Raw genomic sequence first — 12,353 nt, 5'->3', positions numbered from 1 at the left:
TAGCCATTATTCTTTTAAAAGTGTGACTTGAATAAAACTATAAAACTTCAGCCAGTGGCAGAGTAAACCAGTAGCCTGCAGTGACCTGCCTGCTGCCAAACCTTTCTAAAGTTAGAAAATTAGGACTTTATTGTGTGGCTGTGTATAAATTTTAGCTCTGCTTTCAGGAGGCAGCAATCTGGCTGGGGACGATGGTTCAAGAATGTAACTGTTGATCAGATTTTTAATCAATATAGCTAATTTCTGTCTGTTTTGTATGGGAAATAAAGCATACCTATTCATGAAGACAGAGACAATATTTGCAGTGTCCTGTGATTGAAATTGTGAGTTTAAAACCAAGTCTTTGAGAATGTGCCCTGTTACAAAGTTTGTACTGATGAGCACATCACAATATTTAGAAACTGGGTTACTCTTTGTTTACCTTTCGTAGGCCTCAGTTTATGTAAACTTCAAAAATGTTTAATTAATGGAGTTTACCTAAAGCAAGTTTCATAGTCAGGGAAGCACTTTGTGTCTTTAAATTTACCATACATTATTTCCAGTTCTGTGCACATCTGACTTCATCTGTTTTTTTAATTAGCTCCTTTCTATGTTAAAAGTCTGGTCCTGCTTTGGAAAAAAAAGCCTGGAAATTTTACTTGGGATTTTTTTATTATCCATGTAATGTGCTGTTTGCAAAATGCCTGTACAAGTTGCATAATAGTTATTTTGTCTACTGTTACTTTCTTAAGGAAGAAAAAGAGTCTATGCCAAAAATTAAAACTTTAGTGCTGTGATACCAACCTAGACAAGCCTCGTGTTACCTGCAGCATTGCTTTTGATGTGTTCCAGTAGCACAGATGAATGATGATAAAGAGTCTTCCTATCACTTTTCCCAAGGAATAAAATTACAGTTTCAAAAGTAATCACATTCCCACAGAAAGATCTGAAGGGTGATCTTAAACTTTTTTGAAATCTCAAATTGCATATATCTGCATTCTCTTGCCTGCTTGTAGAAACCAAAGCTTCCTAAGCAAACACTCCCCTGTGCTTTGAATAGCTTGGTTTGGATGGGTTTACTTGAGGAAATTAGTATTAAATTGCTGTTTTAAAAAACCCTCCAACACTTTCTTGGCTGTTTAATAGAAGAGAGCAGGGTCTGAGGGTTGTGATATAAATGTACTGGTTTCTTTTTTCGCTTCGTTCAGTAGCAAAGTGTTGAATCAGCAGTTTCAGCTCACCCTCGTTTTGCAGCAAACGGTTCCTGAGGTTTAGCAACATCTCAATTTTGGATGAATACTTGGGGCTTTTTATTATTATTTTCTTTTTCTTTTAGTTTATTTTGGTGGTAGGAACACATTCCTATGTGTATAAAGTTTATCATAGCTAATTGCATAATGAAGGTGACACACAAAGTGGTAGAATCTGGAAAGAATGTACCTAAAAGAGGATTATCCTTCAATTTTGTCCAATATATAGTATCAATATGGCAGAAATAAATAAAAATCACATGCTCTTCTTGTAATAAAACTGTTTAATATCTCAAGACATGGATCTAGTATTTTGATGTGAATATAACTGCAGTCTAAGATAAAATGCCCATAAATCACCTTCTCAGGTGTCTTGACTACTCAGTTCTGAACTTTAGATGTTACTCTTGATAGCAGTACCTAAACTTAAGCAGTGCTTCTCAATCAACTTTATGAGCCTGTTCTTCTAAACGCATCACATTTCCAATGTCTCAGTTTTTTAATCCATGATGTGGGGCACTTAATGAAGAGAGATACTCTCAAATAGTGGTCGGAGGGTATTTTCCTTGCATGCAATGCTGGTATATTTTCCAAAGAAAGATTGTGTTTAAATAACTAATAGATTATATGCGGTCAGACTGTTTGCTCAGAACTTTTCAGTGATTTCTGTTTCCACCAGAAAGAGAATTGGTTGAAAATTAGAATTCTGTCTTGCCTTAAAATACTTACGTAACATTTATGAGGTAATGGAGATGAATTTTTGAGCAAAGAATAGAAGTATATCCAACACATATGTGGTTCAGAATACTGTCTCACTATGGTGAAATATGCAGATGAAAAAGAATTTGGATAGTGTTTTGTATTTGACATTATCTCATCAGTGATATAAAATGCTACCCTTGATTTCTTTCTTGAAAATGCCTGTATTTTGTATTACTTGATATGTCTGAGAGACCAAACATATGCTGCCATATGTGGCCAATGCTTACATTGCAATCTCTGTTTTAAGCCACCCTTGTATACATTTGTTATTCTAAAACAAAGTACTTTTTCATTTTCTAGCACTGTTTATAAATGTGGTTTACATAATGTGATGAATCTAACATCAACTGCACAAAGCTGCCTTGGAGCCTGCCCATCACATTTTAATAACATGACATATTCCTTTCGTGCTCACAACCAGTCCATGTGCAGTGTGGTCACATATTTTGGTTTTAGCTAAATTTTGGCTCCTCTCAGGCTGGACTGCACCATTTAACCAGCTGAGTACACAAAATGTGCCCTTCAGCTTCTGTAGTTCAGCTTGATTCTTCAGTATCTAAATATATTTTAAAATCTCTTTTTTTATCATCATGCATGAATCAACTTTTGCTTGTTCATAGTTTTTAGCATGTTTTTGGCAGCTGACATAGAAACTGCAACAAAATACAGTTTCCTTTGCAGTCAAAGTCCTCGGTCCCTGATGTTTGTTAGCAACACAGCAATATTGCAGGGCGGGTGCTAACTTGCAATATTGAGGGGTTGTGTACAAAAAGAGCTGTAAAGTGCAAATGTACATATATCCGTGGGATTGTCAGGCTTATCATGGCTTTTATGGATGCAAGGATGTGGTGACCTGCAATGACTGGAAAGGCAAAAGGTCACGTGAAGAAACATCTTGATTTTCACCCTTGCAGACAGTTTCTGTTGCCTCTGGACAGTCACTTACCTTTGTTCTACCTCAGGCTACTGATTAATACATATTCCTCAGTGTGGGAATGCCAATTTCAGAAGCCCCCAGCTGGCTTATTCCCTCCCGCCTTGGTGCTCTTCTCCTTGGTCCTGTGAAAAGGTTTGTGCACCAAACTGGATCAGGAAAACTGCTTTGCCTGATCCATCAATGAAGGTCTTGAAATTAGTTGTGGTGTCTGTACCTGTCAATTGTCAGTCTTGCTTGTGATGCTGCTCACAAGTTTGGATAATGTGACATGGCATTTTTATGGAATAGGGGTATTTATCTGCCTTAGAGACGTTGGAAACACCAGACATTCTTTCATGGAAAATCAAACAGTAGTTAAAATGAAGAACTCTGCAACCAGTGCCAAACTACTGAATCACTCCAACAATGAGTTCTAAGGGAGAAGTTTCTGTTCTGGAATACAAGCTGGACTGAGAAGAACATTTCCTCATAGAGTATCAAGCATTTACTCTGCCAAAGTTCAACAATGCTTTGAAAAACCCCAAACCTTGATCACCTGCAAATGCAAAATTTCCCCCATTTTCCCCTTTGTTTTAACAAAGAGTATGAAAAATATGGAATGTAAATGAGTGCCTGTTCTTAGACAGACTTTGGGTAGATTCCTATTGTTCAGAACATAAAGGCAACGCTTAAAGTGGTGACTTTAATCAGGTTCCAGTGAGTTGTTAGTTTTAAGAAAAAAGAAATGTGGCTATCTAGTCCAGAAAAAACCCAATATTTAAAGCATGTTAGAGTGAAAAGGTGATTTCATTTAATTTGGTATTAGTTTTTCCTAACTTTACTTATCAACAAAAGTAATTTATGTTAATTAGAAATCCCAAGGCCCAAAAGAAGATGACTTTGACTCAGTTTGGGATAGACTGTTAGAAGTGGAAGCAGTGAATATCACATTTCTGAGATAGCAATTAACTACAATTTGCACTACTTTGTCTAATGAAGAACCTGGGTCTGTAAATGTTTGCATGTACTTTGAGCACATGTGTTTTGTAGATGGAAAAACTAACAAGGTCTCTAGGAAGATCTCCAAAGTCAATTTGTTTGCAAGTTTTGAAACACACTTTTTTTTCCACTTTGGAATAGTAGAAATGAAAGCATTTCTTTCATTCCTAATCATTAGTATCATTACTAATAATAAGGAGGGCATACTCTGATTCAAGAAGTGATTTCCCTATCATATTAATTAACTCAGCCTGTGTTCTGATTATGTTTTTATTCGTGGGAATTTTCTGGGAGGGCCTCATTTGTTTCTCATCAACACAAAAGCAGTAATTCTGTCATGCAGGGTTGGGTCTAGCTCTAAATACTCCCAAGAAATTGGGAGCCTTTTGAAAAGTCTGATTTACTTTTAACAACTGATTAACAACTGCTGCTACAGTTTTAGTATTACTTTCTCATAATTAGGCTACTATTAAATTGCAGCTACTATGTGGGTACAATGTAATCTATATTATGTTCAAGTGGGCATTTTTAAAAAGGCAATTAAATTTGCTTTAATTACTTGTATACCATAAAGTGTCTTGTTGACTTTTAGCCTTCATTTTTTCCCACTTCAGCTGTATGGGAAAATCACAAATAAGTCTTATCACTATCCTTCTTTTTTATGAAAAATTAAAGAAATAGGAAGATAGAAACTTCTAAATTAAGCCAAAAGACGATGTAGAAACTAGCAGAGAAGAGTTGTCAGACAGATGTCCTAATACACTATTTCCAAAGGTATTTGTTTGGAAATACAGGAGTGTGTTAGTTAAGAAGCTTGGTACCATGGATGGATTTGCACTGCTTTTTGTCAGAGATGGAAATCCGCTGGATGACAGAAGCTCCTTTTACCACTCAGTGGAAATATTTATGTAAATTGAAAGAAAACATATGTCATAATTGCATATTAACTTGTGGTATGGAAAAGGAGATCTTTTTTTGTTGAACAATTTGTAAAGTAGAGGGTATTATTTTCTTCTTGAACACTTGTGTTCTACAAAGGGTAATTTCCATTTGGTTTTACCCCAGCAGAACAAAGGAGCCCTGACTTTAGAAAGTAACTTACCGATGAGTAACTTTTATTTTGTTAAGGAAGCAAATTATATCTTAATTTCATCGAATCATAGAATGGTTTGGGCTTGAAGGGATCTTAAAGATCACCCAGTTCCAACCCCCTGCCATGGACATTTCTCAGCGTTTGATTCATACTGTGACTATACTTTTGTTCCATGGTTCTTAGAGTTTCTATTTTTTCCAACTAATGGATAAGATGCACATCTCATGTAAAACCAGAGGATGTTCTTTGCTCAGGTTGGAAAGAAATTAAATTCAACTAAAATGGGAATTAATCACTGTGTCTGTCATTTAAGGTTTTACCAGAGGCTCTCAAAATAGCCTTCAAAATAAATACAGAATACAGGCAATGCAGGTTAATTTGAACCCATCCATTGTCAAGAAAGAGAGTAATTACTGTGATGTTTCCAATGCTAAAACTAGACCTAAACACTAAAGAAATCAGTGGGTGGCAGGTTCAAAACAGAAGGAAATACCTCATGAAACATTTATAGTTGAGTTGTGGAAATGTGCAAGAAAGTGAAGTGGATTTTAATGTTTCATATAGACCCAAAAAGTAATTGGTCTAATTGAAAGAGGAAAAGTCTTGCTTCCTGAGTTCTTTGTAATGAGAGCCAAACTGAGCTGGAAAAAAAGGGAGAAAGAGTTTTCCCTGGAAGACTTGAAGTGAACAACCTTCACGGAGTAAGTCAGAACCATCCTGCATTAGAGGGAAGCCATGGATGTTTATAAAGAACTGTCAGTTAAAGGGGGTTCAGAAACACGAAATGTTCACAAGGGCTGTCATTCCCTGTCAGTTTTTAAGGAACAGAATGTGTGAGGCCAGAGGATGAAAGGTAATGGCATAGCCAAACTTCAGGCATTTGGAGAAATTGCTGTGAAAAAAATGAGTACATTTTAATCCTTTCTCCTAATTTCAATCCTTTAAAAATACCATTACATAACTCACGTAGAAGATTCTTGTCTTTGTTGATAGTGTTGTTGAAGATCTAATATTTCCACAGCTGTGTTCAGTATTACTCCTTTGAGAAAAATATCTGTCTTGTGGAAAAAATAAGTCAGCTTTCATGCATTACTCTCATATGAAAAGTTCTCACAGAGAAACATAGATTTGTTTCAGGAATATTGCATGGAAAACCTGCAGATTTCTGTGTATGTACCTATAATACTGCACTCTTGGAATGAAAGTTCTTTTTGCTGAATTAACTGAACTGCTTCAAAGTACTTTGTAGGAAACAGTATGTTATGAGCTGGCCTGAAGCACTCACTTTATCAAAGATATAGTAATATAAATAACAGCCTAAAATAGAAGTAATGAATCAGAAGTTTGCATTCAGTAAGTGTGGGGAAATCTGCGTCCTGTACAAAGAATTAAACACGAAAGAAATGGAAATTCTACCAAACTACAGTAATTGTTTACTCAGTGGCTGTAGGAAGTTCCTTACATAACAGACCATTAAAGAAGAAACTACAAGGTTAAATGGTTTTTAAGATGAATCTTATAAATAATCCTGCTCTGAGTACTTTAATTTACTCTAATCCTTAAGTCCTTGGGGAAAAAAGGCTATTTAATGAATGGAGCCAGGATGGCTCAAGCAGACTGGAAGAATATTGTTTGGGGGAATTCGCTCAACTCTTGAGTATTTGTTCACTTGTAGAGACTGCAGAGAATGTGTGTGCCCACTGTGGCTGGCAAAGCCATGGCACTGGACATGAAGCCCTGGGCAGGAACATCACTGGCCTTTACAGGAAAAGCGAATAGCACAGCCTTTGTACCTCCCAAACACCAGGTGATTTTCTGAGTCCAGCCTAACAGTTGTTGGACCTTATCATAAATAATCAGGCATTTCCCCCAACTGCCTTGGTTCTAATAGCCAGAATAGTTTTGCATATTTTTATGCTCTTGTAGGAAAGAAATGTTTATGAGGTCTGGGGAAGAGGCACTGTTCCTTTTTCTTGACTTTAATATGGTCTTTGAACTAGTTGTAATGCACAACCCAAGATGAAAAATTTGCAGTTTCTGAATACAGAGCTTCGAAGTCAATGCCCCAGATAAACCGTATTACCCATAGAACTCCCAAGAGAAAATAAGTAAAAATGACAAATTTTAGTCACCAGGACAGTTGATTTTGGGGGGTAGCCCTCTGGATTCCCACACAGAGGCATCAATGAAGGATAGACCTGGAGGAAATACAGATTAAACTCTGCTGCTGGTTTTAGTGAGGGACTGACATGAGTTGGTTCATGTGAGCTGTGTGGGCTCATACAACAATGTTCAGCTACTGGGCCATGGCAAGAGGTGAAGTTGCCCTCAGCCTCCAGCCCAGCTCTCTGCTCAAATGAGATTCCCCTTTGTATCCTGTATTACCCTGCAACACTCCACTGTGGGAATTTTTACCAGACGTGACTGCAGAGTAGAGGCAGTCGTGTGCTGCTCCAAGAAACTCCAGAGCAATGACCAGATTGTGTGTTGGGAAACTCTATTAACTGTTCAGAGGCTGATAAAGTCAGTGAGTATTTCTGGAAATGTGAAAGATTCTGTCCAGCAGCAGTTAGGCAGGATGAGGAAGGATGAGGTCGGGCTCTACAGGAAATACATAAGCAAAGCTGTCCTGGGCCGGGTCAGAGCCCAGCTAGGCCAGTCCCCCGACTTTCTCAGTGACCACAAACATTTCCACAGATAAAGGGCATTGGTGTTTCTGGGCTTCCTTTGTTTTCGCTTTCCTTGAAGCAAAGTAAAGCTGTGTTTTTGGGACAGACGTTTCATTTAGTTTCGAGATTCACCCTGAGGTAGTTTGTCTTTTTTCTGCCATTCCCAAGGGAATGGCAGGAGCTGTGTCAGAGAGATTTAGGTTGGATATCAGGAAGGTGGGTGGTGGGGCACTGCCCATGCTCCCCAGGGAATGGTCACAGCCTCAAGGCTGCCAGAGCTCCAGTAATGTTTGGACAACGCTCTCAGGGATGCACAGGGTGTGGGACTGTTCGGGTGTCTATGCAGGGCCAAGGGCTGGATCAATGATCCCCGTGGATCCCTTCCAACTCAGAATATTCTGTGATCCCTTAAAGACTGATCAAACATTATCCAGTTGAGAGAAGCACATTTACTGTGTGAAAAAGTTGATTCCATGGAGGTAATGAATCTGTTGTTTTACTTTTGCCTTACTAACTGGAGTATTTCATTATCATTAAAGGGATGCTAATTTAGCGTTAATTGGTTTCTAGTGTGGTCAGACTGTTCTATGCAGTACTTGACCCTGTAAGTTCTTTCAGGGATGCACAATGGTGCAGGATGTGTTCTCAAAGGCAATTTAGTGACTTAGTAACTCTTGCATCATGTAGAATGGAAGATTTTAATGAAGAGTTCTGCTTGGTGTTCTCTCTTCACTTAAACTGAAAAGCAAAAAACAGTGCTGTGTCTTTATGGGTCTCTCCTGATGGAATTTTAATGCAGAACAGGGTGTCTGTTAGCAAGGAACATTACATCTGTAATGAGACTTCGTAACCTGGTTATTGGGAACATTAAACACTGTATTTCCACTGGACTTCATTATAGCACTTGTAACAAAATGGTGAAAATTATGCTTGCAGGCATTTGAGTATAGCTGCTTGGTACCTGAATTGGTACAAAACTTATGAGTAGGATGTTAATTTATTGGGAAAATAAAAAGCTAGATTCATTTTGATCATATGATTGTTTCTTAATGTGGAAAAGGAGATCTGTTTAATACATCTTAGAAGTTTTTATGTGACGTCTTCACTACTTTTAGATGGAAAAAGTGTTCCAACATTTTTCCACGATACTTTGGGGCCTTGAGAGGGAACAGAAGTTGTTGACATCTTTAAATCAGAGCTCTTATTTCACATGTCTGCTGTTTTTTCCTTGTTTAAAATGGCCTTCAGTGTGCCAAGAGAAGTAAAATTAAAGCCTTGAAATAGAGTTTGGGATTCAATGGTAACTAACTATAAGAGAGGGGTCATGTTACTAAATATGCAATAAAAGCAGGGGGATCTCTTTTGTTCATTAGGAAACTGAAATGTGTGTCTGCTGAGTAAGTCCAACATATGATTATAAATCTTTTTGCATGGATGTTTATACCTTTTTCATTTTACAAGAAGACAATGAGACTGTTATGCAGGGCTTCTTCCAAATGTGAGGGTAGGTTACATGGTGCACTAAGCCTTTAAATGCTTCCCACAGCCAAAACCAGCTTTAAAGGAAATCTCTTTAAAAACATTAACTATTTCCAAAGGGTTGGCTTCACCTCTGTGGTTGGGATGTTCTGCAAGGTGGTCATGGTGTGGTTCTGACCCTCTCAGAGCAGTGGTTTGACCTGGAGTTTGGTCTTCCAAAACCTGATCCATGACTTCAGTGAGGAGAGGTGGTGTAGAAGTTGTAAGACATGTTGGTACCTCAAGTTCTTTGTTCCTTTGACATTGGTTGTTTGTTTGAGACTGTAAATCCAAAGCAGGTCCCTGAGGTTAAAATTCCAACTGAGGAGAGATTTTTTGAAGCTTCCTGAGGAAGCTTCCAGAACACCAGATACTGTATTGGCCTGCAAACCCACAGTCTGCATACTGGTTCTCTGCCAAGTGCTTCATGCAGAAAGTTATCAGGGTTAATGCATAAAATTATTTTGGTAGTATTTACTCATAATTTTACTATTTTACTGTCTGTAGACTTGTCTGAAAATTGTATACATTGGAATATAAACATAGTACTTAAATTACAAAATGTTTTCTCAGGAGAGTTTCAACCAGTTAACACTGGTATTACCACAGAAATGACAAACTGTTTATTTTCTTGCTGTAATCTAACTGTTTATAAAAGATGTGACTTGAAAGATCTTTAAAGTTCACTAATTTCTTTCAGTAAAAGTACAAATCTTTGGTAGAGAAATGTTAAAATTATGATTCCTACTTCTGATAGTTATTTTCTTTCAGAGTGCTAAGGAGTTTTTGTAGTAAGTGCAAGTATGATGAGTGTTTCAGAATTGAAATTCAGAAATTACATCAACCACTCTCTATAGTGTTATTGTAATAGTGAATTAACTGAGTGAAATTCACTTTGTTGTGGGCAAATAGAAAGATAGTGGTTGTACAGCAACTGCTTTTTGGGGCAAAGTTGAGTGATTTGTAGCTTTGTCGTGGAGGGATCTCTATATATTAAATTGAAATGGAAAATGGAGAAGGGTATATATAGTATGAACTCAACATTTTTGGGGTCTCAAGTTCTAATAACCTCAACACATGGGCATTAATAATGAAAATCTCATTTCGGGAGGCATTTGATGCCTTTATTTTTCTGAGGGTTTTGTGTTGTTTTTGTTGGGAATTTTTCCTAAGAAAGATCTTTTACCTTGCTTAGAGGAAACATTGCCTCTAATTGTTCCTTTAAATTCAGAAAGCTACCCAAGCTTCCACAGAAACAACATTATTTTGTTGGACACCTTTGCAGTTTTTATCATACCAGAAGTGCCTGTCCCTGTGCACAAAACAACAGCTCGGGCAGATCCTCAAAGTTCTGTCATCATTTACCCAGTAAAAATGGCAATGTCTTTTATACCTTTTGTATTAATATGGTAACCACAGGATGTCTTCTGCTATGTTTCAATTTATAATGGGATTAGCAAGTCATGTCAAAATTCTGATGTGGGATACATGAGCCAACAATGCAAGTCAGAACTTAGAAATCTGAGGGTTTAAACCCCCAAAATTCCTCATATGCCACAAAGCACTGTGGTTCTGGAATTGCTATGGCTGTTGAATCCTAATCTCTCCTATTCTGGTCTCTTACTGAGTATAAAGTATCTTTCCCTCTCATAGTTTCAACATTCACACCTTGTATTCGGATCTATTTACTGTGCATGTGTCTCTGGCTGGGTTACTGAAAACATCCTATTCCAGGTTTTGCTGTACTACAAGTAGTTTCCTCTCTGAAAAATGTTTAAAAAATTCTGGTGGGACATCTCTGCAATCTTAGCAACTTGCAGCTGGTTTGCTCTTGAATTCATCTGTGAATACAGGTCAGCTCCATCCGTGTGTGGAGAACAGGAGAAATGAGAATGCTGCTGTGCATCTCCCAAATCCAATTGCCTGGCAGAAGTGTTACTGGACTGGCTTAACAGGATCTCCCTCAAAGCAATTTTCATCAGGGACTTGCCATGAAGGCTCTCCCAGTATTTATATATTTCATCAGATTTCTGAGTCTGATAACACTTAGCAGAACTGTATTCCATTCCCAGTCCAATGGCCTTCTTGAAGTATATTCATTTCCAATGTAAGCCTGCAAAAATTATTTGCTCAAATATATTTGAGAGAATAAACTAACTATAGTGGCTTTGTGTTGAGCTATCCTTGCATTTTTTTTTTCCTACTGGTGGCCAAAGTTTCTGAACTTGTTCCCTTGTTTTTCTTGACAGCAAATGCTCAGGTCACTATGGCCTAGAGTCACAAGCTGTAAAATGGTGACAATCCCATTTGCTTTGTTTATCAAATCCTTTCAAGCTCACTGTTTAAAAGTAATGAGAGTTGTTATAATAAAGCCCATTCCACTTCCAATGCAGTTGGTAGTTTTGAAGAGTGGATTTAAGCTGCTTCCATCTGACATATGGAAACGTGCAAGTTTAATTGCCCGTGTATTTCTGAAGTGAAGAAGCACCCATTTGTTGCATACCCTTCATCCCTTGGCTTCTTTCTCCTGCTTGGTCTTCTGCCTCTGCTACTGTTGTGTTCCATTTCCAAAACATTTTTCCTTCACTCTCTGTCTCACTACTGGGGGCATTACATCAGCATTGTAACTTTGCTTTAGGTCGTGTTCTATTACTGAGGGCTTCCTTGATTCTCTTTGTATTAAATCCCCAGAGGAATAATCTTAGACAAATTACTTGCATAAAATTCACTTTTATGAAATCTTAATAGTGAAAGAGCACATCTTGGAGAACAAAAATATTAATGGCCACAAGAAATCTTGATTCATCTGTATTTTAGTGGTGTAAATCTGTATTTATCCCTTGCAAATCCAGTTGGAGAATTTCTTGTGGGTCTTACAAGTCTGAATGTTTAAAGAGAAGAATTCTATTTGAATGAAAATACTTGCAACAATATGTGGTGTTGTGCCTAAATTTATTATAAGACTACAGATCCTGTACAGTATAAAAATCTAAAAAACTAAGTATGGTACAAATGAATGGAACCTATTACTGTGAGTTTAAAAATAATTTTTAAAAATTAAAATATGCTTTGTTTAAAAAAAAAAAGCAACCAGATAGAAGATAATTGCTCATTCCTCTAGCTCATCAGAATCTGTGTTTGAATACAGGAAGCTTTTAGGGTCATCT

General features: G+C 37.4%; 1 protein-coding gene across 1 annotated transcript in view; it reads left to right on the top strand.

Moving 5' to 3' along the window:
* LOC125331407 (centromere protein P) overlaps positions 1–12,353 on the top strand; it is a 112,675-nt gene that overhangs the window by 67,138 nt on the left and 33,184 nt on the right. The window lies entirely within an intron of this gene.

This window comes from Corvus hawaiiensis, chromosome 11 (assembly GCF_020740725.1).
Source record: "Corvus hawaiiensis isolate bCorHaw1 chromosome 11, bCorHaw1.pri.cur, whole genome shotgun sequence".
NCBI classification, from domain to species: Eukaryota; Metazoa; Chordata; class Aves; order Passeriformes; family Corvidae; genus Corvus; species Corvus hawaiiensis.
Note: the sequence above shows the minus strand (reverse complement) of the source record. Positions and strands in the feature narration are given on the sequence as shown.